This window comes from Mirounga angustirostris, unplaced genomic scaffold (assembly GCF_029215605.1).
Source record: "Mirounga angustirostris isolate CCGP_5_RB_7025 unplaced genomic scaffold, mMirAng1.0.hap1 SCAF_11, whole genome shotgun sequence".
NCBI classification, from domain to species: domain Eukaryota; kingdom Metazoa; phylum Chordata; class Mammalia; order Carnivora; family Phocidae; genus Mirounga; species Mirounga angustirostris.
Window position 1 is genome coordinate 21,505,711 of NW_026991719.1, and position 25,472 is coordinate 21,531,182.

Sequence of the window (25,472 nt, forward strand, 5' to 3'; positions counted from 1 at the left end):
AAATATTGAGTTTTCAGTGCTGGTCAGCTTGATCATCAATAATGTGCCAAGGAAATACAATTAAATAATAAATAAATAATAAACATATTAAATTGTTCAAGCTAACTAGTAATCAAAGGAAAAAAGATTATTTTCTCCTATCATATTGACAAATATTAAAAAATGGTAATACTCAGAGCCTACATGCTGATAAGAATAAAATAAGATAGCACTTCTATATATTGCTGTAAGGTGGTGAATTATTAAATCATTTGTGGAAAGACATTGTCAGTATGTGTCAAAGACCTTATAATCCTTATACTTCTTATACTGTGATATAATTGATGTATAAAATGATACTTGTTTCAGATATACAACATAATGATTTGGTATTTGTATACACTGTGAAATGATCACTGCAAATAAGTCTAGTTTACATCCATTATAGTTACAGTTTTTTTTCTTGAGTTGGGAAATTTTAAGACATATTCTCTTACCAACTTTCAAATATACAATACAGTATTATTACCAGTGCCTCTGACCTCCGTCTCTTAACCTAGATCTTGGCACCTGTTTGACTGTAAATTCAATCAGGAGGTCAGAGAGGATGGATCACAGATGTCAGACACTTGAGGTGGGCCTTCCAAAAGCTAGGTCTCTGTGCTTTAAGAGACAAAAAAGAGTGTAGCCTGTCTTGCTTTTAGGTACCACTGATAATGTGGACCAATGTGGTTCAGGCTCCAAGCTTGCTCCATTCAGATAATCCATTTCTTTTCCTAAAAGTGTTAAGTGAATAACTGGAAAAAAGGTCAGGAGTTCCATGGTGCTACTGCCTCCTAATGGATGATGTGGCAGAGATGTCCTCATGGAGTATGCACAATTTGGGGGATGTGCATTCACTCATTGGCACAGGCAGACCATATACCTGATTCCTACATGCACAGGTGAGTGGCAGATGAGTGTCATGTTGTATTAAAGGTGGCATCGGATTAAGGGTTCAAAGAAAGAGCAAGGCCTGGGGAAATGGTTACATCGAATATAAGGGTCTCTTCAGTTTTAGGTCAGCTAAATCAGCAAATTTTTTTTTAAGTTTGTACATGGGTAAGGGGTAGGAAAAGCAGGAAGTGTGTGCAGAAATGAGTTACAGGGCCCATGCAATTAGCATTTGGCAGATGGATAACAGAAACTAGAATGTTCACATTTATTGAGCAACTCCTGGTCTAGGATTTCAGCAAAAACTTTTTATGATTTACACAAGGAGAAATACAGATCCAAGTTACTAGCAGAAGGGAAGGACCTGCATATGGTTCTAAACATTACTGAGAGTCACTTCTGAATAAGCCTAATGGAGGTGTTTACATATTGCTGAAAATTGAGAACAGTTGGCTGCATAGTGAGTGAGGCCAAGGAACTGAGATAGGTATATATATATATATATATATTTTTTTTTTTTTTTTTCTGGCAGAGAGAGTTCACTGACACATGTTGTGCTCTATAAGTTCTGTGTCTCCTTTTTAATATTTCTGCTCCTTCCTCACTGCTGATCTGACAACTGTAGCAGTGTCTGTTTCCAGCAGGGTATTAACTTTGCCTCAAATTAAAGCTTGCGTTTTATGTGTATCAGAAATCTGATAATCTGTTTAAAATATATGCTGAGTGAGTTAATGTATTTCAGAGGGTTCCTGCTTTAATATCTATACTTTGTGAGAGCTATTTTTGTGTCTTAATAACTTTTATTTCTCTGTAGGGTAGGGTTTGGATGTAGCCCAGACCACTGGTTCTTAAACGTTGCTACCAGACCAGCCTCATCAGCACCACCTGTGAATCCAAATTCTTAGGCCCCATCTCAGATCTAATGATTCAGGAACTCTCTGGGGGTAAGACCCAGCACTCTGTTTAACAAGCCCTTCAGGGAACTCTGAGCCATGTTCAACACTGGGTACCACCCAACTAGAGCCTTGATACTCTTTACATGGTTGTCGAAACACTGTAGGAATTACAAGAATGCTTATTAGAAATCCAGAGTCTGGGCCATAATCTGAAATTACTGAATCAAACTCTGCACTTCAACATTTTCAGATGGTTGGCATGCATATTACAGTTCACCAACCACTGAGAACTACCTCCAGTGAGCCAGTTATTAGATTTCCATTTATTTGGGATAGGACTCGTGCCTTGGTTATTGTGTTTTTTAATGCTTTATTGAAGGATAACGTACATGCAATATACATACTGAACACCATCTTAAGCATTTGTATGTTTAAAAGCTTCCTCTAGTGAATCTAATGTGTAGCCAGCGTTAAGCACTCATATTGAGAGGGGGACAACCATAAAATCCTTATGTTTCCTTTATCCATTGAATTCACATTTTTAATTTCTCTGTTCTTGTTAAGAGTCTATCCACAATTGATGTTAAAGTAATTACGCTTGTCTTTCCTCAACAATGTGGACACTAAGCACATACACAATTAGGGTACTCTAAATGTGCTTTTTCTAATACTATTTGAGGATTCCTTTCTTGAAGGTGCCAAGGATTTGAAAAATTTTGCCTACACAACTCCATTAATATTTAATGAAGAGCCTAGATTCAATTGGGCTAATCACTGAACAGGTGCAAAGGGACCTGCTTAATAAGTGGTGTATCTCCATGGCATCAACATAGTTTTATTCTTCATAGACAAATGAATGTGATTTAGTTTGTATGCATGAAGCACAATTTCTCTGTTGGCCCAGATGTTGATTAGCAACACTAGAAATAAGGGGGCCAGTCTGAAAATTTGGAGAGAAAACTAAAGTATTTGTTCAGAATCAAAAATATTTGTGGCTCAACTGGCTGAAAGGGCAAAAAACACACTGCCATTTAGCTTCTTTTCCACAGATAATAAGCACCAGAAAAATAGTCCAGATTATGCTGCCTAGGCTGAATGAACAAAGAGTAGCAGTAATCCAATTTATGTGGTTAAAACTGTGCCACTGGTATCTTTGCTCATGCAGGCTGTGGGGCTACAAGTGAACAGGAATGTAAAACTATACAATAAATATTGGCCTTTCAGCATTCTCACCTTCAGTATTAAAAGGGAAACAAAGGAACCCAAACAAGCAGCAGTTATTTCTTTGAGTGGCATTATTTTTATAATAGTACGGAACAAACTTTAAGCAACAGGAACACTTGTTACTGAGATATAGGTTCTGAGGCCTCATATTAAATGTGAACATAAGCACCTATAAACAAGACATACTGACAGAATATAATTTAAACTATGAATCCCTGTTCATAGGCCAAGTGATTTGAAATTCATCACTAACTGGAACATTCCGTGTTTCTCATAATTTATGCAGCTTCTAAAAGCATGACATTGCTAAGAATCATGAGCCTCATTGTTCTTTATTACTTTAAGAGAGCAACAGTAATGAGATGGAAAAAGGAGGGTTGAAAGCCTGCTTGAGTGAGGCTGGACTGTGAGAGTGAGGTCTAGATGGGCACATTAAGCTTTATGCCTTAAAATTAGGGGTCTATTTTCATGCTATAAAAATCTGAAAAGGGAAGACTTCCAGGGAAAATGGCGGAGTAGGAGGACCCTAAGCTCACTTTGTCCCATGGTTGCAACTGGATAACACTCACATCAGTATAAATAACCCAGAAAATGACTCAGACTGGCAGAACAAACTCCCCAACTAAATGTAGAGAAGATGGCACATAGAAGAGGGTAGGAAGGGTGGAGATGTGGTGGGAATTAAACCCCGTGGATCCGGTCACTGGAGGGAGGGAACTGAGGGTGCAGGGAGGGGAGAGAAATAGACTAAGACATGGAGGAACCTACATGGGGAAGACAAATCCCCATAACATTTGGCTTTGAAAACCAGAAGGGCCAGTTTTCATGAGTTCTTAAAACCAGTGGGACTTAAAGCCTAGAACTTTGAAAATGAATAGGCTCAGCTCTGGGAGGGTCAGGAGGGCTAGAGGAAACTGAATCCCTGCCCTGAAAGAGACAGCACAGCAAACAGCCCTGGGAGATACAATACAGAAGTAGCAGTTTGAGAAACACCTATGGCATACAGGAGGGAGAGTTATTTACTAACCTCAGAGTTCACTGACGGACTTCTCCCAGGAACAAAGGAGTGGGCAGGCATCATTTCCCTCCCCTGCCCCCGAGCATAAACACACCAGCCACTTGTGGGAACCAACATGGCACCAGCATTCACTACCTGACTTGCTTACGCAGTGCCCTGCCCCCTCCAGCCAGGCCTGCCTCAGTCCCGACTCTCTGGAGTTCCCTCCCCTGAGAAGACCGGTACAAACTTTGCCAACACCAAGTCTACCAACTGCACGCTTTGTGAGGCCTTGGTTTCAGTGGCGGTGGTGGCCAGTTACCTCCCACAGCGAATGCACACACTTGGTTAAAACTGTGTGCTCCACCTGCACACTTTGCACCACAGCCTGGCAGGCCTGGCCTTGGCAAAAGCTGTGTATCTGCTGTCAAAGAGGACCAGGGCGCACAACTTGCAGGCACCACATTGCCTGCATGTGCTCTGTGGAATAGCCCCAGCTGGGCCCAGGCTCAGTGGCAGCTGCATGTCCCCTGTGGGAGGGAACCAGTGCTATCTTGTTAAAAGTACATTCCCTGCCCACTACTTTCAAGAGCAAGAGACTTGGCTGACTTTGCTCACACACAGAAATAGAGAGTTAGACAAAGTGAGACAAGGAAATATGTCCTAAGTGAAAGAACAGGACAGATTGCAGCAAGAGGACTAAGCAAAATGGAGATAAGTAATATGCCTGAGAGAGAATTTAAAATAATGATCATAAAGCTACTCACTGGACTTGAGGAAAGAGTGGAGGACATCAGTGAGAACCTTAACAAAGTGATAAAAAATAGAACCAGTCACAGATGAAGAACACAATAATTGAAATTAGAAATACATTAGATGGAATAAATAGCAAGCTGGAAGAAGAACAAATGAGTGACCTGGAGGAAAGAGTAATGGAAAATAATCAAGCTGAGCAGGTGAGATGGAAAAAAAATTATGCAAAAAGAGAATAGACTTAGGGAACTCAGTGACTCCATGAAACACAGTAACATTCTCACTATAGGGATCCCAGAAGACGAAGACAAAGAAGAAGAAGAGGAGGGGGAGGGGGAGGGGGAGGAAGAAGAGGAAGAGGAAGAAGAGGAAGAAGAAGAGGAAGAGGAAGAAGAGAGAGAAAGGGGAACAGAAAATTTATTTGAAGAAATAATAATTGAAAACTTCCCAAATTTGGGGAAGAAAACAGAAATTCAGATCCAGGAGGCACAGAGATTCCCCCAACAAAATCAACCCAAGGAGGTCCACACCAAGACACATAGTAATTAAAACGGCAAAAAACAGTGATAAAGAGTTTAAAAAGTGGTAAGAAAAAAGTAGTTACATACAAAGGAAACCCCATAAGACTGTCAGCAGATTTTTCAGCAGAAACTTTGCAGGCCAGAAGATAGTGTCATGATAAATATAAAGTGCTGAAAGGGAAAAATCTGCAGGCAAGAATACTCTATCTAGCAAGGGCATCATTCAGAATAGAAGGAGAGAGAAAGAGTTTCCCAAACAAAGAAAAGTTAAAGGAGTTCATGACCACTAAACCAGCCCTACAAGAAATTTTAAGGGGGACTCTTTGAATGGAAAGGAAGGACCATAAATAAGAGTAAGAGAAGTAGGGAGCATAAAAGAAGTAAAAATAAGTATATCTGTAAAAACCAGTTAAGGGACTTACAAAATAAAAAGACGTCTAGTATAACACTGTATACCTAAAACATGGTGAGGAGAGGAGTAAAGAATGGGTTCAAACTTAAGCAACCATCAACTTGATATAGACTGCTCTGTGCAGAAGATGTTATGTACAAACCTAGTGGTAACCACAAATCGAAAACCAGTAATAGATGCGCAAGCAATAAAGAGAAAGGAATCCTAGTACATTACTAAAGAAAGCAAACTAACTATGAGAGAAGAGAACAAGAGAAGAAAGAAACAGAAGATCCACAAAAACACAAAACAAAATGGTAATAAATGCAAAACTATCAATAATTACTTTGAAAGTAAATGGACTAAATGCTCCAATCAAAAGACATAGAGTGACCAAAAAAAGACATAGGGTGATAGAATGGATTAAAACAAAACAAAACAAAACCCATCTATATGCTGCCTACAAGAGACTCACTTCAGACCTGAGGACACAGGCAGATTGAAAATGAGGAGATGAAGAAATATTGATCATGCAAATGGATATGAAAAGAAAGCTGGAGTAGCAGTACTTAGACAAAATTGACTCCTTTGTTTTAGAAGACTCTAACAAGAGACAAAGAAGGACACTACTTAAGCATTAAGGGGACAATCCAACAAGAAAACATAATTGTAAATATTTATGCACTCAACATGGGAGCACCCAAATACATAAAATAATAACAAACATAAAGGGAACTAATCAATAGTAATGGAGTACTAGTGGGAGGCTAACACCCCACTGAGCAGGCAGCCCAATGTGGAGCTCGATCATCTAAATAGAAAATTAACAAGGAAACAGTGGCTTTGAATGACACACCAGACCAGATGGATTAGTAGATACATTTAGAACTTTCCATGCTGAAACAGTAGGATATACACATTCTTTTCAAGTGCACATGAACTATTTTTCAAAATAGATCACATATTAGGGTGCCTGGGTGGCTCAGTAGGTTAAGCATCTGCCTTTGGCTGAGGGCCTGATCCCAGGGTCCTGAGATCGAGCCCCACATTGGGCTGCCTGCTCAGTGGGGAGTCTGCTTCTCCCTCTCCCACTCCCCCTGCTTGTGTGTCCTCTCCCTCTGTCAAATAAATAAAATCGTAAAAAAAAAAATAGATCACATACTGGGTCACAAAACAAGTCTCAACAGTTTCAGAGAAATTGAAATTACACCACACATCTTTTCTGACTACAATGTAATGAAACTAGAAATCAATCACATGAAAAAATCTGGAAAGAACACAAATACATGGAGATTAAAGAACATGCTACTAAGTAGTGAATAAATCAACCAAAAAATCAAAGAGGAAATCCAAAAATACCTGGAGATAAATGAAAATGTAAACAGCTCAAAATCTTTGGGATGCAGCAAAAGCAGTTCTAAAGAGAGAAGTTTATACCAGTACAGGCCTACGTCAAGAAGCAAGAAAAAATCTCAAGCAACCTAAACTTTACACCTAAAAGAACTAGAAAAAGAAGAAGAAACAAAACCCAAACCCAGCAGAAGGAAGGATATAATAAAGATGAGAGCAGAAATAAATGATATAGAAACTAAAAATACCCAGTAGAATAGATCAGTGAAACCAGGATCTGGTTCTTTGAAAAGATCAACAACATTGATAAACTTCTAGCCAGATGCATCCCCAAAAAAAGGACTCAAACAAAATCAGAAACAAAAGAGGAGAAATAACAGTTGACACTGCAGAAATACAAAAGATTGTAAGAGAATATTATGAAAAATTATATGCCAACCAATTGGAAAACCTAGGAGAAATGGATACATTCTTAGAAACATGTAACTTCTCCAAACTGAACCAGGAAGAAATAGAAAATTTGAACAGGCTGATTACCAATTCTGCAATTGAAACAGTAATCAAAAAACTCCCAAGAAACCAAAGTCCAGGAGCAGATGGTTTCACAGGTGAATTCTACCAAACAATTAAAAAAAAAAAGTTGAACTGAGGATTGGAACCCTCTTTCATAGCCGATGGGAATGTAAAATAGCGCAGCCCCTTTGGTAAAGTTCGGTAGTCATTCAAATTGTTAATTATAGCGTTAGCATGTAACTCAACAGTTCCACTATTAGGTATATACCCACAGAAATAAAAATATAACTCCACACAAAAACAGGTTCATGCATGCTCATAGCTGCATTATATAATAGCCAAAAAGGAAACAACAAAGGTGTTGGTCAACTGATGAAAGTTTAAAAAAAAAAAAAAAAAGTGTTCTATCTGTACAATAGAATGTTATTCAGTCCTGAAAAGGAACTAAGTACTGGTACGTACTACATAGATGAACCTTGAACTCATTTTGCTAAGCGGAAGAAGACAGCCCCAACAGACCACATATTGCATTATTTCTTTTCTGTGAAGTACACAGAACCATCGAATCTGTAGAGATGAAAAATGGCTGAAAGCTGGGGGAAGTGATGCTTGAGGGGAAATGGGGGTTGGCTGCTAATGTGTACAGACAAAAATGTTCTGAAATTCGGTAATCAATGTGTTTGCATACCTCCGTGAATATACGAAAAGCCACTGAATTGTACATTTTAAAAGGTGAAGCTTATGGTATGTGAATTCTATTTCAATAAAGCTATTAAGCAAAAAAACCCCAGATGAACTAAGTAGTGATACCAAATAGTGATTACTTCAAATAAGCTGTGACCTGGGGAACAGCAGACGTTGTTTAGAATTTCTCTTCTTAACAAAGGCAATAATGGAGATGGATGGGGACTATGTAATTATACTCAGCTGGCAGAGATATAAACGTTTTCAGCCAAAGTTTAAACAATGTAGAAAAAGGAAAATTCAGATCATGTCTATAAGGTTCAGGTTTCGACTGTGTCGAGAAAAAAAAAACAACAACAACCAATTTAACAACCCATTGAAATCGACAAAATAACTGTTCTTGGAGGCTATTGTATGAAATTACTGATTCGAACATGTGATTAGTAATACTTTGCACATTGTCTAATTTGCTGAGGCACTTCTTGTTTTTGTTTTGTTTTGTTTTGGTGTGCCTAAGAATGTGTGAGGTATAATTCCACAGAAAACCGCAAAGTATGTGAGTTACTTTATGAATGATCATCATTACAATTAATTTATGAATCATTTAATTATTACAAAAAAAAATAAAACATTATCCAGCCCAGAGAATCCTAAGTATATTTTTTCCCCAATTATTTTGGACCTGAGGGATTTTGAGTTTCAGAGTTGAGATTTCTTATAGTGTTCCTCCTTTCACAGTAATTACAGAGCTGAAATGTGAGTGTGTGAAGAGAGAAGTATCTGCTTTTCCCTCCTCCCGTCCTATGTCTAGCCTAGCCTTCAAGTGGCCTTGTTCACAGAGCAATGATTAGTTCAGGGTGGGTTCTCAGTGGGATCACATCATATGGGGATGGAATTATAACGTGAACAATCATATATACAGATGAAGTAAAAGTTAATCAGAGGCAGAATCACACATATTTTAGCTAATTCCCCTTAGGTGGGAAAGTCTTCAGAGACGTTTGGAAGAAGCTTGTATGGCAAGGAAGTTGATGAGGAAATCGGGAATGTAATCTGGATCACATATTAAAGGATTTGTGTGAAGTAGTATACATGTGACAGTTTTAACACTCATTCTTATCTCTGAAGGAAATCTAGAAACCTAGACCTCCATAAGCAATCAGCTTTCCTATAGATGTACATTTCTCAGCACTCAGCATTTGTTTTTTGAAGGCTAAAACAATCTGGATATAATAATGGGCCAGTGGAATTGGGTACTATCATGGAATTCTTAGTGAAATGTGCTATAATTACTTGTGCTTTTGTATTTTTTGAGTTAATTCTTGTGGGTCACTGTAGAGTAATTATAAAAGTGTGTAGCAATTCCTCGTATCAATGAGATCTAAAAAAAAAAAAAGAGTGTAGGATGGCAAATATATCAACTTTCTGACTAGGATAATAGGCATTTACATATTATAATATTTAGCACATTTATTTGATAATTCTCAATATTAATTTGGACTTTTTCAGGTATATTTTGTTTGGGTTGGGAAAACTTGGGGCAATAAGTATATATCTAAAGGTTTCTGTAAAAATCAGGGTTTATTATAATTCCTGTGCCCCAAATGAACATGGATTAAAGCAAAGGAAATTAGATTAAGATAGTGGATCTCAATCAAATATGGGGGTTCAAGTGTATATTTCGGTTCATGGAAATGAAAACTGGAAGGTTTTTTGCAAAAACCTTGCAACTCAGTTATTTATTGTTATTTTCCACTAATGCATGGGTTTCATTTTGGATCTAAGTGCTGTATGCCTTTAATATTTTGGTGTTCCTCTGGGGTTAGGTTGGATTTCTTTTTCTTTTTACAGAGGCTGGGTTCAGGTGAAGTTGGCACAGTAGATTATGTAGACTTGTACAGTCTGAGCCAACTTCAGGATAGTTTGGCCCCATGTCCAAATGAACAAAAATTAAGAAAAGAGATTAGTCTTTCTGGAGTAAAGGGCTGAGGTGCAGGACATCACTGCTATTTAATCATGTACACAGTATATAGTGGGACATTTTTAAGAGTGGATAACTCAAAAGATGGTAACTCAAAAGAGAAAAATTACAGTGATGTAAGAAGCTCTTTTAGTAAAGTATAAAGGTAAGTAAAGGTAGAACTAAGTTGGAAGAATCAATATGAACTCCTGACCCTCTGACCATCCTCCCTTTTTAAGGGTACTCTTTCCCCCCCACCCCAGTAAAGTGTCCTAAGGTGCCATCCTGGCAACTCAGGTCATTAAACAAAGCAGAGTATTGTGTACTCTGTTTCCTCTATTATTGAACCCACCATTATATTCCACTAAAAGGAAACATTTCTTTTGGGGGGCAGAAGAAATAAAGGTGAGCTTGGAATATCTTACTGTCACAAGAAAGCTAGGATGCATTTAGAGAAATATTAAGTGTTTATGAGGACAAAGAGGCCAGTATAGAAGGAGGGCTGTTTAGTTGCCCAGCAGTAAAAATTTGACATTAAAAAGGGAATTAGAACAATGAGTTGAGAAGTTCTGATTTCATGTTGATTGTGCAAAGGAGAGGCGAATCCAGAACTTGTGAAATGTGATTGCAATGCCTAAACTGTAGCTTATGAATTTCTAATAGTGTCTATAAAATATATATCAGTTAACATAAGTTAGATGATGACTACACTGGATCACTGATAGACAATTAGGCTGTAAAATACAGATTTTAAAAAAAAAAAAAAAACAGGGATAAAACTTTAATAGTGAGAATGCTGAGGCTGAGTGGGAAGCAGAAGGGAAATGTTGAATGGGAGATAAAAAGAGGGGGTTTAAAAGGGCAGTCTATTGTACAGGAGAAGAGAATAGCATAAATGTTATCTTAAAGAAATTAGAAGGAGTGACTATACATTTAAAATAAATTTTAGAGATTAGGCTGACCTTCGGGAAGAGGGAGAGAGAGAAGAAAGAGTAAAACTCTGGAATAATTTGCATTCTTTTGGCCACAGAAATGAATGCAATGAAGAACACAGTAAAGCTCAAACTAAGCGGAGTTATTACCCAGATTGAGGATGAACTGTGTATGTTCCAGTTTTGTTAGGATTGCATTGGGTCCCAATCTCCATGCTAATGGAAACATGATTAAAGGAAAACTCACATTTAAGTGGTGTTTGGTGAAAAGTGAGGATAAACAGGGCCTAATTTTTTTTTTTTACCTAAACAGAAAGTCTAGGGCCAAGTTTGGCAGAGATTTGTGTGGGAGACAGACAAATGATGTCATATGAGGAATCTCAATTATGTACAAAAGGATGAACATAAACTAGCACACTTGATAAGGCTTCCCAGTATTACAGACCTGCTTCTTCTACTCTTTGCTCAAATTAGTGGAGTTTTCAAATAATGTTATTTATCTATATTGTCTTAGATAATCCACATGCTGGCTTTGCTGCTTGGGAGAATCCCTTAGGAGCTCAGCCTGGAGAAAGACTGGGTGTCTTGGCTTAAGTTTAGAGTACTATAAGCAAGCAGTAGGGTTGGGTCCTAATGGTCAAAATAGGATGGGACAGAATAGGGAAAGAATAATCACAATGTTGGTGCCTGGGTGGCTCAGTCATTAAGCATCTGCCTTTGGCTCAGGTCATGATCCTGGGGTCCTGGGATCGAGCCCCGCATCAGGCTCCCTGCTCCGCGGGAAGCCTGCCTCTCCCTCTCCCACTCCCCCTGCTTGTGTTCCCTCTCTCGCTGTGTCTCTCTCTGTCAAATAAATAAATAAAACCTAAAAAAAAAAAAAAAAAAAAAAAGAATCACAATGTCTTTGAGTAAATTCTCACTCTCAAAAACCAAAAGGCTAAAGCAAATAGGCTGTATACAGGCTCCTTAAACATTGACAAGTAAAATTTCCATCTTGATCACTGAGGCCTGATGTGGTAAAGTGAGTCACCGAAGATCACCCTGATGCTTAATGGCAGAGCATGCCCTATGGCTTTTCTGTTCAGTGTTCTAGCTCCTGTTATGAGCTGCTGTGGTATTAACAAATACCAAGTAAGTTCATGTGTGATCTGAACGTGAATTTTAAATGGCAAGTTAACAGTTTGCCGCACATAAATGATGTAAACATGAAGATAGACGAAGAGTTAGAAAATAAAGAGTAAATCAAGAGAAAGGAGTAGAAATATTAATATGGTTCTTATGTCAGAAATGAATAGACAGGCTAATTTGTCTGAATTTTACCAGAGTTGGTTGCATTCACCAGGTTAATGATGTGTAGAAATACCCAAATGCATCAAAATTTAATCCTGGCAAATGAGAGAGGCCAGCTTGATATAATAGAAAATCTGATTTCTAAAATATAATTAAAATTAATGGAGCTTTATTACTTTCAGGTAAACATAGTAACTGGTCATCAAGTGAAGTGTTTTTTTGTTGTTGTTGTGCCAAATTTACTCACATCGGAGTAGTTACTAATTAGTGATTTATTCCATATATACTACAAAAAAATGTTTAAAGTTCTCTTTGGTATGTTAAATATCTCTCTTTTTTAAAGATTTTATTAGAGAGCACGAGTGGGGGGAACAGAAAGAGAGGGGGGAAAGCAGACTCCCCGCTGAGCGGGGAACCTGATATGGGGCTCGATCCCAGGACCCTAGGATCATGACCTGAGTCAAAGGCAAACTCTTAACCACTGAGCCACCTAGGCACCCCACCTCTCGGTTTTTTAACACTACTGATTTGCTATAAAAATTGTCTTTACTAGTAACGGCAAGGTAAGCCCCTTAAAACCCTGTATTTTAATGTTTTGAATTTTATTTTTAATGAACTTCTATTGAGCTGTAATGTACAAAATGAAAGGTATCCAGCTCAGTGAATGATCACAAAGTGGACACACTCATGTAAACACTACCCATGTCAAGAAATAATTATTGACTAGCTCTGCTGGGAAACTACCTCTGGCCCTTTCTTAGTCACTGGTACCTCCCTCCCCACCAATATATGAACACTGTCCTGACACCATAGATGAGTTTTACCTATTTTGGGACTTGTATAAAGGGGGTCATATGGTAGATATGTGTATTTTTGTTTGGCTTTGTTTGTGCATCCACGCATCTTCACAATGAAGTAGTTCATTCACTTTCTTTGCTGTATAGTTTTCCAGTAAATGATTACATCTTGACTGATTGTCAACTTCCCTGTTGATGGACATTTAGATTGTCTCCTATTTTGGGCTATTATGAATACTGCTGTTTTGAATGCTTTTGGTGCACTTACGTACCAGCTTCTGTTGGATATATCAATAGGAGCGTGATTGCTGAATCAAATTGTATGAGTATGTTTAGCTTTAGTAGGTATCCAATGTTGTATTGATTCATACTCCTACCTGCAGCATTTAAGAGTCCACTTAGCACCTGTGTACATCTTAGTTGTCAAATTTTGTAATTTTAGTGGTTCTAGTGGGTGTGTAATAGTATACCATTGTACTTTGAATTTCCACCTACCTGGTTATATGTTTATCTACTACTTGAGCATCCTCATTTTGAAGGGGCCCATTCATCTCTTTCTCATTTTAACATCAGCTTCTAGGTCTTTATCTTTTTGATATGTAGGAATTCCTCTTGTATTATAAAGATTCTTTAAAAAAAATTCTCTGTGTATTATATTTTCTTTATATGCTATATATTATGGGTATGAGCTCTCTGTCAGTTATGTGTGTTGCAAATATTTTCTCCTGGTCATTGTCTTAACTTTTTGTTTTCCTAATGTCTTTTCATTAATAGAATATCTTAATTTTAATCTAGTATAGTTTATTAATCTGCTATTTATGGTTAGTGCTTTATGTATCCATTTAAGACATCTTTGAATTGACTGAAATTGCATTCTGAAATTTATTTTATCTTTCACACTTAGATGTGCAATCCATGTGTTTAATTAAGTGACCCAGTGTCACATTTATTATTATATGATCCCTTTCCCACTGCTCTTCAGTTGTATGTTTCTGATTACTCAGGTGTTCATATGTGTGAATGTTTGGTATTTACTTTCTATTATGTTCTGTTGTTTTATAAATTATCCTTGGGAGAGTACCACACTCTTTTAATTATTGAAACTTGAGGGACACCTGGGTGGCTCAGTCAGTTAAGCGACTGCCTTCGGCTCAGGTCATGATCCTGGGGTCCTGGGATCGAGTCCACCGTCGGACTCCCTGCTCAGCGGGGAGCCAGCTTCTCCCTCTGCCTGTTCTGCCTGCTCTGCTTGCCACTACCCCCTGCTTGGGTTCTCTCTCTGACAAACAAATAAATAAAATCTTTAACAAAAAAAAAATTACTGAAACTTGATTACAGAGGACCATAGGGGAAGGGAGGGAAATCTGAAGAGGGGGAAATCAGAGAGGGAGATGGACCCCAGGAAATAAACTGAGGGTTTCAGAGGGGAGGGGGTTGCGGGGGAGGGAGTAACAGGATGATGGGTATTAAGGAGGGTACATGTTGTGATGAGCACTGGGTGTTATACGTAACTAATGAATCATTGAACACTACATCAAAAACTAATGCTGTACTATACGGTGGCTAACTGAACATAATAAAAAAAAGAAAGAAACTTGATTACAAGTTATGATAGCAAGTGGAGTAATTCCTTCAACTTGTTTGATTCCCTGAGGATTTTTGTGTTTTTTCTTGGACCTTTACATTTCCATATGAAGTTCAGAATACGTTTATTAATTTCCACAAATAAATTTCCACAGATGCTAGGTCTATAATGCAAATTCTGTTGAAGGAGAATTGACATCTTTCAAAATTCAGTTCTAATTGATGAACATGGTGTATTCTTTCATTTATTTAGATCTTATTTATCTTCTAGTAATAGAGTATTTTTTGTATAGAGGTCTTGGATATATTTGATTTATTTCTATTTTATTATCCTATTGTAAGCAGTATTGGTTTAAAATAATTTTTAACTATTTATTCAAGTAAAAAATACATAGAAGTGAACATATCTTGTACAGCTTGGAGAACTTTTACAAACTGAACACACCTGCATAGCTAGCACCCATGCCAAAATAGAACTTTACCAGTTCAAAAGACCTCATTGTTCTTTCTGCAACTAGAGCCCTAAGTGCATCCCCTATCCTGAAATTTACCAGCAGAGATAAGTTTTGCTATAAAACTAGTATCATATAATATGTACTCTTCTTGGTGGTTATTTTGCTCAGTATAGTGTTAATAAGTCATGCATATCAATATGTGTAATTGTAGATCATTTGTGCTAATTTAGTAGTTTCCAGCTTGTGTATGTGGTTTTAATGTTAGTCTAGTTGATCTGGAGTAGTAGTTCATTGTGGCTTTAATTTCCATTTCTTTAGTAATGATATTAACCATTTTTCATGTGCTTATTTGTATATGCTGTTATAAATACCTTGGCAAATTGTCTAAGGTCTTTTGTCAGTTTTTTGCCCTTGAGTTGTAGGACTATAGAATGCTTTATATATTCTGGATATAAATTCTCTTTGAAATGTGCTTTGTGAATATTTTGTCTCAGTGTGTGGCTAGTATATTTTCTTATTTCTTCTGATGAAGAGAAGTCTTTTAAAAACAATGTCTACGGGCACCTGGGTGGCTGAATCGGTTAAGCATCTGCATTCGGCTCAGGTCATGATCCCAGCATTCTGGGATCGAACCCAAGTCTGGCTTCCTGCTCATTGGGGAGCCTGCATCACCCTCTCCCTCTGCCTGCCGTTCCCCCTGCTTGTGCTCTCTCTCTATCTTTGTCAAATAAATAAATAAAATATTTTTAAAAATGTCTAATTTATCAATTTCTTCTGTCACAGTTAAATCTTTTGTTGCCCTAAGAAAGCATTACCTGCATTAAGTTCATGAAGATAGTTTTAAACAATTTCTGCTCGAAGTTATATTTGTTAGCCTATATATTTAAGTTTATGATCAGTAGTGAATTAGTTGTGTATGGTATAAGGTAGAACAAAGCTTTATGACATTTATATATGAATATATACTTATTCTAGGGTAATTGGTTAAAGTGTTATCTTTTCCCCATTTAATTGTTTTGATGCCTTTGTCCATAATCATTGCACCATGTAGAACATCTTGAAAATCTACAAAATAGGAAACAGAACTAATACATGAATTCAACAGTGTTTCAGAATAATGACTCAATATACAAAAATTGTGTTTCTATAGACTGAACCGTTAAAAAATAGAATTTACAAAAATATTTTAAATAGCATCTGGAAATATAAAATACTTAGGATTAATCTTAATACAAGATGTGAAATACCTCTATATAAATATTCATCTTTTTTTTAAATATTCATCTTAATACCTCTGTAAAATAGGATTATTTTATATGGTATTAATAATACATTACTTAAAAAATTAATGTAAATATGTACTAAGTTCATGGATTGATAAACTCATTGTTAACAAATACTATGTCTTTAAATTGATCTGTAGGTTTCATACAATCCCAATCAAAATCACAGTGGGTGTTTTTATAGAAATTGAGAAGATTAGTCTAAAATTTTTTTAAATTTTTTTTTAGAGAAGGAGGAGGAGGAGGGGCAGAGGGAGAGAGAGAATCTTAAGCAGGCTCCACAGCCAGCATGGAGCCTGATGCAGGGCTCAGTCTTAGAACCCTGAGATCATGACCTAAGCTGAAATCAAGAGTTGAATGCTCAATGAACTGAGCCACCCAGGTGCCCTGATTAGTCTAAATTTAAATGGAAATTCAAACAGTACTGATTTTTAAATTCCATTTTCTAGTTGTTTTTTAAATTTAAAGTTTAGTTAACATACAGTGCAAATTGGTTTCTAGAGTAGAATTCAGTGATTCATCACTTGCATAAAGTACTCAGTGCTCATCACAACAGGTGCCCTCTTTAATAACCATCACCCATCTAGTCCATCCCCCACCCATCTCCCTCTATCAACCCTCAGTTTGTTCTCTGTTGTTAAGAGTCTCTTATGGCTTGTTTCCCTCCTTTTTTTCTTTTCCCCTTTCCCTTATGTTCATCTGATTTCTTTCTTAAATTCCACATATGAGTGAGATCATATGGTATTTGTTTTTTTCTGATTTATTACACTTGGCATAATACTCTCTAGCTCCATCCACATCATTGCAAATGGCAAGATTTCATTCTTTTTGATGGCTGAGTAATATTCCATTGTATATATGTACCACATCTTCTTTATCCATTCATCAGTTGATGGACATTTGGGCTCTTTCCATAGTTTGGCTATTGTTGATCATGCTGCTATGAACATCAGGGTACATGTACTCCTTTGAATCTGTATTTTTGTATCCTTTGGGTAAATACCCAGTAGTGCAGTTGCTAGATCATGGAGTAGTTCTATTTTCAACTTTTTGAGGAACGTCCAAACTATTCTCCAGAGTGGCTGCACCAGTTTGCATTCCCACCAACAGTGCATGAGGGTTCCTTTTTCTCCACATCCTCGCCAACACTTGTTGTTTCTTGTGTTGTTGATTTTAGCCTTTCTCACAGGTTCATACCTGTGGTTTTGATGTATATTTCTCTGATGATGAGTGGCGTTGAGCATTGTTTCATGTGTCTGTTAGACATCTAGATGTCGTCTTTGGAGAAGTGTCTATTCATGTCTTTTGCCCATTTCTTAACTGGATTATTTGCTTTTTGGGTGTTGACTTTGAGAAGTTCTTTATAGATTTTGGATACTAACTCTTGATCAGACATGTCATTTACAAATATCTCCTAGGCTGCCTTTTAGTTTTGTTGACTTTTTCCTTCCTTGTACAGAAGCTTTTTATCTTGATGAAGCCCTAGTAGTTCATTTTTGCTTTTGTTTCCCTTGCCTCTGGCGATGTATCTAAGAAGAAGTTGCTACAACTAAGGTTAAAGAGGTTTCTGCCTGTGTTCTCCTCTAGGATTTTGATGATTTCCTGCCTCACATTTAGGTCTTTCATCCATTTTGAATTAATTTTGTGTCTGTTTCATGCCAGTACCATACTGTCTTGATGACTACAACTTTGTAATATAGCTTGAAATCTGGAATTGTGATGCCTCCATTTTTGTTTTCCTTTTTAGAATTGCTTTTAGTTTTGTTGTTATTCGGGGTTGCAATAGAAATGATTTTTGAATATTAATCTTATATTCAGGACATAACAAATTATAGTTTATACTAATAAACATATACTTTATACTGATTTATTTCTACTTTTGGATTTTCTAAATAATCTCATTATTCTAAAGAATCTCCAATTCTTAAGCTTTTTGTTTCTTTTTCTTTGCTTGTTAGCACTAGGTTCTCCAGTGTACTGTTGACTCAAGGCAATGCTAATAGGCATTATTATTTTATCCCTGTATCAGAGGAAAATCTTTCATCAGTGTTTCACTAAATATTTTGCTTGTTTCAAAAACAAACTTTTATCCAATTGAGGACGTGCCTCTATTTCTGGGCTGCAAGTGGTTTTTGTTTTGGTCTTTTTTCTCTTAAGAAACTCTGTAATTATTCTTTTAAGGTAGTGGCTAATATTGATTGATTTTTTTCAAAGTTAAACCAACTTGGCATCACCTCCTCGAGAACAGCTTCATCCTTTTTATTACAGCCACTTCCTTTATTTATGTCGCTAAGATCACCTTCCTCAAGTTCCTCCTGCTACATATCTAGCAAGAAGTAGATGATGGAGGTGTTAACATTGTCATGGTCAGCTCTTTTACAGTCTGTTCATGTTCTGTTCGAATGTCATTTGTAGTATTATCACTTTTTGTGTCTTTGCACTTATATTTTGCTGTCCAATTTCCTATTTGGATTATCCATTTTTGAGCAATGCCACATGGGTTGATCATGGGGAAACAAGGAGGCACCACAGTTGTACACTTTGCTGTCTATGTATGAAGTAATGGACGCTTACTGACTAGTCACTGACAGACTTTGAGAGAAGGGATTTGACTTGTCACTGATTGTGATATAAGACTTATGTACAGAATGATCTGTGAACTGAAGAGCTAGCATCTTTGTGCTTGAAAGAATTTCTCACAGTTAAAAAACTGTGGTGATTGAAATTTGAATCAAGTTGTCCAGGACTGGTGTTTAACAAAATTGGGAGAACTGCAATGTGTGCACATAGGACCATGCAGAGGGGAAACTGTATGTACAAGCATCTTCTCCTTAGTCAAAAGCTCTCCCAGTGAGTGAAATGTAGGCTGGTGAAGTCACCACAAAGAGGCTCTTTACTTAGGGTCTTGATCAGGCATTTCACCAGAGGACAAGTTCAGTCACTTAACTCTTCTGGCCAACTAGCATCTCAGTATTTCTGGGTCCTTGTTGCATAATGAGGGATCCCTTTATTAACTAACATTTAATGAGGCACAGAGTTTAGAGTGCAGTATTGGCCAAATAGAATATAAAACAACTCAGACCCTTCACAGTCCGCAAATGCAAAACGACTTGTGAGTGCTAATGGAACCGAGAGATTTCACCCGACTGACTGTGGACCAAGTCTAAAAGGGAAGCGAGCCAGATGGAAGATGGTGAATACAATGAGCCAGGGTTCTTGCAGTGGCTGTAAGTCTGCAGCCAAAGAGAGAATGGCGCTGCTGGACACCCGCTGTGGTACCGCTATGATGGGCCGAACTGAACTGCCATGGCTTTATCGTTTTCATCTGGTTCATTCATTACTTTTAATCACCAGATTATTTTTAATATTTTTGCTTAGATAAAATAGTGTTGCATGGATATCATTTATTATATGGAAGCCAAACAAAATATGTCCCCTGATGTGACATTGTGAGGTTGACTGTGCAGCAGAGAATAAATAATGTCCTGTAACTCAAGCTGTTACTATCACTGCTTGGTGTGACTCATTCGATGACAGCAGAAATCCACTTGAGTTGTTTATGTTTTAGTTTCTAAGCTGTTAAGAGTAATTAAAGAGCTTACCCACATCACAGAGATCTGGGATTCATAAAGTATTGGTTTTAAAATATTTTGAAAGTTTTAGGTAAAAATGTTAAGGTTATTTTAAACATTGTTACTAAGTTACTACTTGAATCAAACCATTGTAGTAATTGATACTTTCCAAATTTAAAATTTTAGTATTATGTGCATGCCTAAACGAGTCATTTAGATATCAGTACCAAATTAGGGATTTCACAGGGAGTGGCAGTATGGGTGATATGACTTCTAATATTTATAATTGTGCTTTTAAGTGCTTTGTAGAAGACTGTAGTCGATTGAATCGTATGAGAGTACCATTTTTGTATGTCAAAAATGTTGAAGCATTGGGAATTCCATATATTTCATATTTTATTATACGTACCTCATATTTCATTTTTAGTTTAACCTAAAAGGCCAAGAATGAATTCCATTTCCATTCTTTACCCTAGCTAAGACTTTTAATCTCTCTTGAAGTCCCAGTTTCTCAATTATAAATTGAGTGTGATGTAGTTTGCCATTTCAAAAATGGAGGAATGGGCAGGAATATTTCCTTTTCTCTATCCTCTTACCCCTCTGTGTGTATCTGCTACCTGCCTATCTGTAGATTGAGAATGCTAGATCCTTTATTTACCTGCTGCGTGAACTTGACCAGGTTATTCAACACCTCTAAACCACAGTGTTCAATTATGATATAGTAAATACTAAAATGGACTGGTATTTGGATTAAAGGAGGCAATGCATGTTAAGTATTTAAAATAGTACCAGGAACTTAGTATATGTTTAATACATGTCAGTTATTAATTTTCTAGTTTTAGAGTAGAAAAGAAGCATTATTTCTCAAGTTTAGTGTTATCTTTATGTTTTTGTCTAGTCAGAAAACTTTCTGTTGTCTGGCATGGTGTGATTAATAAAATACTCTGATTAAGAAACGTACCGTATCTATCATTCAATTGTGTATCTTAAGTAGGTAGTTAAAATGTTTAATTGAGTTAATTTCTCATTTTAGAAAAAAACAGATTATAGTTGACTTCCAAGCCCTTCAAAATATAATTTGTTCATCACTAAGAAAGTACTTCAGAATGCTGTAAACCCTGAGGATCTTTCTTACAACCATCTGTTATAATTGCATTATGGATGTGTAGATGAATCAATTAATAGAGAATGTTAGTCAATAGAGTCTTGGATAAAATAGATTGTATTGTGTTTTTTAATTGATTCATCTTTAATTCTTTAAACAAATTCTGACTTTAATTACTGGAAGGGGCAGTGTTCTTTTTTTGTTAGTAACCTGCTTTCCATAAGTAATGACCTAAATGGAGCATCTTATATGGAAAGGTACTGCTGCAGTGCCTTTTCTACACATATCAGCCAGAGAGCTGGGAGAGCACCATGTTGATCTTGCCTTCCCTGGAAGGCATTTATGCCAAAGCTGTCTTGTTTGCTTCCCATTTGATCCCATTCAACCAAATATCCATCTGGCTTCTGACTCTTGGCTCCGTCTCTTCTGTCAGTGACACTGCTTCTCTCTTTGGATGTCAGGCTTCTTTCTGGTCTACCTGGCTTTGACTCTTGGCTTTCCCTCAAGGATTGGCCTGCCTTTGGACAGGAAGCTCTTCAGAGCACCCTGAATACAACAATTCCCTCAGAATCAATTTCCCTGGCTCTAATGAGCTGGACAGCCACAGGTTGGCTTGACTGGCCAGAGGATTCAGCTAATGCAAAAGGCTATTGAGGGGTGGGAGTATTCATTAAGACTGTATGAGAAGCTTTGAACACATGCAGAATCATTACCTAATAGCCTTCAATTACTCTTGGGAGAAACCAATTTGTAAATCATAAATGTTTGACATTTCAGGAAAAACATCATTCGAAGCATATAGTTTTATTCAAACACTAGGGTTACTTGGCTGTCAGCTCCTTGACTTTCTATTCTGTAGTGCTAGTGAATACCCATCTGAGCAGCTACATGCTTTTCCCTCTGCTGTAGAAAGCCTGGCACTAATGACATCTTCTGTCATCATTGATAATTATTAGAGAAGACTTTCCATTTCTGCCACTCAGAAGAAAACGCAAGTAGCACAAACCAAGAGTCAGATTAGAGAGCTTTTATGATATTTGAGGTCAATTTTCCAACAAGTATTCTTGCAGGCATGATTAAATTCTGTGTGATTTTCAAGTTTCACCTTAGAAATGAAAAGTTTCCCATTGTTTTATTTATGTATCTGACATAAAATACTAATGGTTTCAAATAATAAAATACAATGGAAAGTGTTGACATTTTCAGTTTTCAATTAGCAATATTGTTTTAAGCACTTACTTTGAAGTAAAAATTTGCACATTTATGACATTTATAAATGAAAGCATTTGGTTGACTGATTTTAATGGTTGAATCATGAGAAATGCCTTTTTCAGGAAAGTGAAAACTGCTTTTTTTTTTTTTTTCCTATCTGTTTAGCCTTCCCATGGGGGCCATTTGTTTTAAACATGCCTGCTTTCTTTAATTATTCTTTTTAGTAATAGCTCTATGTTATTCAAGTAACCTGGGAACATCTGTAGGCTGACGCCAAGGTCGGTGTTCTGAATATGGAACAAGACTCAGATATTTTTTCTAAGGTTAAACAAAGACTGAACTGAAACTGAGGGAGGTCATGTTAGAATCCAAATCAATTACAAGATCAAAGCAGATGGCTACTGGTGCTTGGCGTCAACTTGAGCCCTTCAGAGACAGCTGGGGCTCAAGCAGTTGCATTCAGTGGGGGAGATCTGATGGTGTGTTCTGGAGAACCAGACTCTAGGCAACTAGGATGTATGAAAAATCATTGAAGTTAGAAGAGAGGCTACAGGAACAGTGGCAGAATATAATCAAATATGAATAGAGAACAGGGAAAGGGATCCAGTTAGTGAGGACTCAGGCCACTTATTGGCTTGACTATGAACATTCCTCCTGGACAAAAATTAGTCCCAGAGAATGGGGTAGGGATAAACTTTGGTGTGGGAAATAAAAGTGTTTACTTTTTTGTGTTAAAGTGTTATAATTAAAGAAGCCAAACAGACTATTGTAACATGAACCTTGTTTAGGATGCTGGCAGGTAAAGAAGAAATTCAAAAGTGGATTTGAAATGCATCAAGAGGGAGGAATTGATTGAATTTGTGGGTTAGCTGGAGGTTGAGAAGATGTCAATGAACTTTTTAAACTTTGTGTACCTGGGACCAGTTACTAGAAAAAGGATAGGTCATTAGGAGTCACTCTTTGGGGTGAGGAGGAGGATCAGTTCTGTGTTAAGCATACTGAGTTTAATGTGATTGTGGAAATAGTTCTAGAAACAACTGAGCCATGTGAGAAAAATGTTGCATGACCTACTACAGTGCATATTCTTATATTCTTATGTAACTATAACCATCCTACATAATCATTTGTTGGTCTCAGCGTTTCTGTAGCTTGCAGTCCTGAGGAAACTATTGAGATGATAGTGGAAAAGACAAATAATTAAAATTTACAAAGAATATTTGTTATCTGCTTCAAGAAAACACCAAATGGGGGATGACATCGGTGCTGTGGGAGGGCCTGGAGGGCCCAGGGCCCTGGAATGGGAGGCTGGCTTGGCCTCCAAGGAGGCTTTGGCAGCAGCACTGGGGCCAGGACTAAGGTGTGGAGCTCGTGGAGGCAAGGCTTAGGACAAGGAGTGGATACCCATCATCAAGCTGGGCCACCTGGTCAAGGGCATGAAGATCAAGTCCCTGGAGGAGATCTGTCTCTTCTCCCTGCCCATCAAGGACTCTGAGATCATTGTCTTTTAACTGGAGGCCATCCCTCCAGGATGAGGTTTTGAAGATTCTGCCTGTGCAAAAGCAGGCATGAGCCGGCCAACGGACCAGGTTCAGGGCATTTGTTGCCATGGGAGATTACAATAGACACCTTGGTCTGGGTGTTAAGTACTCCAGGGGAGGTAGCCATTGCCATCTGTGGGGCCATCCTCCTGGCCAAGCTTTCCGTCGTCCCTGTGGGGCAAAGCAAGTGGGGAAACAAGATCAGCAAGCCCCATACCATCCTATGCAAGGTGACTGGCCACCATGGCTCTGTGCTGGTGCGCCTCATCCCTGCCCCCAGACACACTGCCCAAGAGGCTACTGATGATGGCCGGTATTGACACCTGCTACACCCCGGCCCGGGGCTGCACTGCCACCCTAGGCAACTTCACCAAGGCCACTTTTGATGCCATTTCCAAGACCTACGGCTATCTCACCTATGACCTCTGGAAAGAGACTGCGTTCACCAAGTCTCCCTATCAGGAATTCACTGACCATCTTGTGAAGACCCACACGGACCCAGGCTCCAGATGTGGCCACCGCATAGTTTTATACAAGAAAAACGAAGTGAATTAAAGCCTGTTAAAAAATAATACTAAATACATTTACAAAGAATATTTGCCTTTCTTCTTTAAAAAGACTAATTTGAAATAAAAAATGAGGGACATTAAAGTATACAGTTGTTTAGCAGGAAAGCCAAGTTCATTTAAATATGTAAAACAATGAGGCTGCAGACAGCTCCGAGGAGTATCATTTATATTGTACTGTATATGAAAGAGGCACATTGGAATTGCATATCACAACCCGAGCAACTATGTTTGATGACTTCAGATATGGAATTCATAAATAAACTTTATAATAACACTTATGATTTGAAAGTAAACAAATATAACAAAGTAGAAGTAAAATGCAATACTCTAAGCCCATCCAACAAATTTAAAGCTTAAGAAAAAGCTCCAGATGGGTAAGACCTATATGAAGAAAATTACATAATTTTAAGGAGAGTCTTAGAGGAAGGATTGGCTAAATGGAGACACGCATTATTTTCTTGGATGGATGCCTCAGTGCTATAAAGATGATAATTGTATCTTCAGCCAATCTGTACATTTAACGCAATTCCTGTGAAGATCCCAGTGGCATGTTATTTTTTTCTGAACTTGAAAATAGGCATTCTATAGTTTATCCAAACAAATAAATGTGAGAATAGCAAGGACAAAATTCTAAAAGAAATACACTGAGAAGTGTGCAGCTTTGTGAGAGTATCTAATCTTATAGATAGTATCATGTATTGGAAAACTACAGTAACCAAAGTGTGGGTATCAGTATATAGATTGATAGACAGTGGAGTTGAGGAGACTTGAACGTACAGAAAGAAATGTAATTTTAGATATAAACTTACCATACTGTGGGGGCACCTGGGTGGCTCAGTTGTTTGGGTGTCTGCCTTGGGCTCAGGTCATGGTCCCGGGGTCCTGGGATCGAGCCCCGCGTCAGGCTCCCCTCAGCAGAGAGCCTGCTTCTCCC

At 37.6% G+C, this 25,472-nt stretch overlaps 1 pseudogene; it reads left to right on the forward strand.

Annotated features, from left to right (window-relative positions):
* Positions 1–23,675: 23,675 nt before the first annotated feature.
* On the forward strand, positions 23,676–24,524 carry LOC123843469 (small ribosomal subunit protein uS5-like; annotated as a pseudogene).
* The last annotated feature ends 948 nt before the right edge of the window (positions 24,525–25,472 follow it).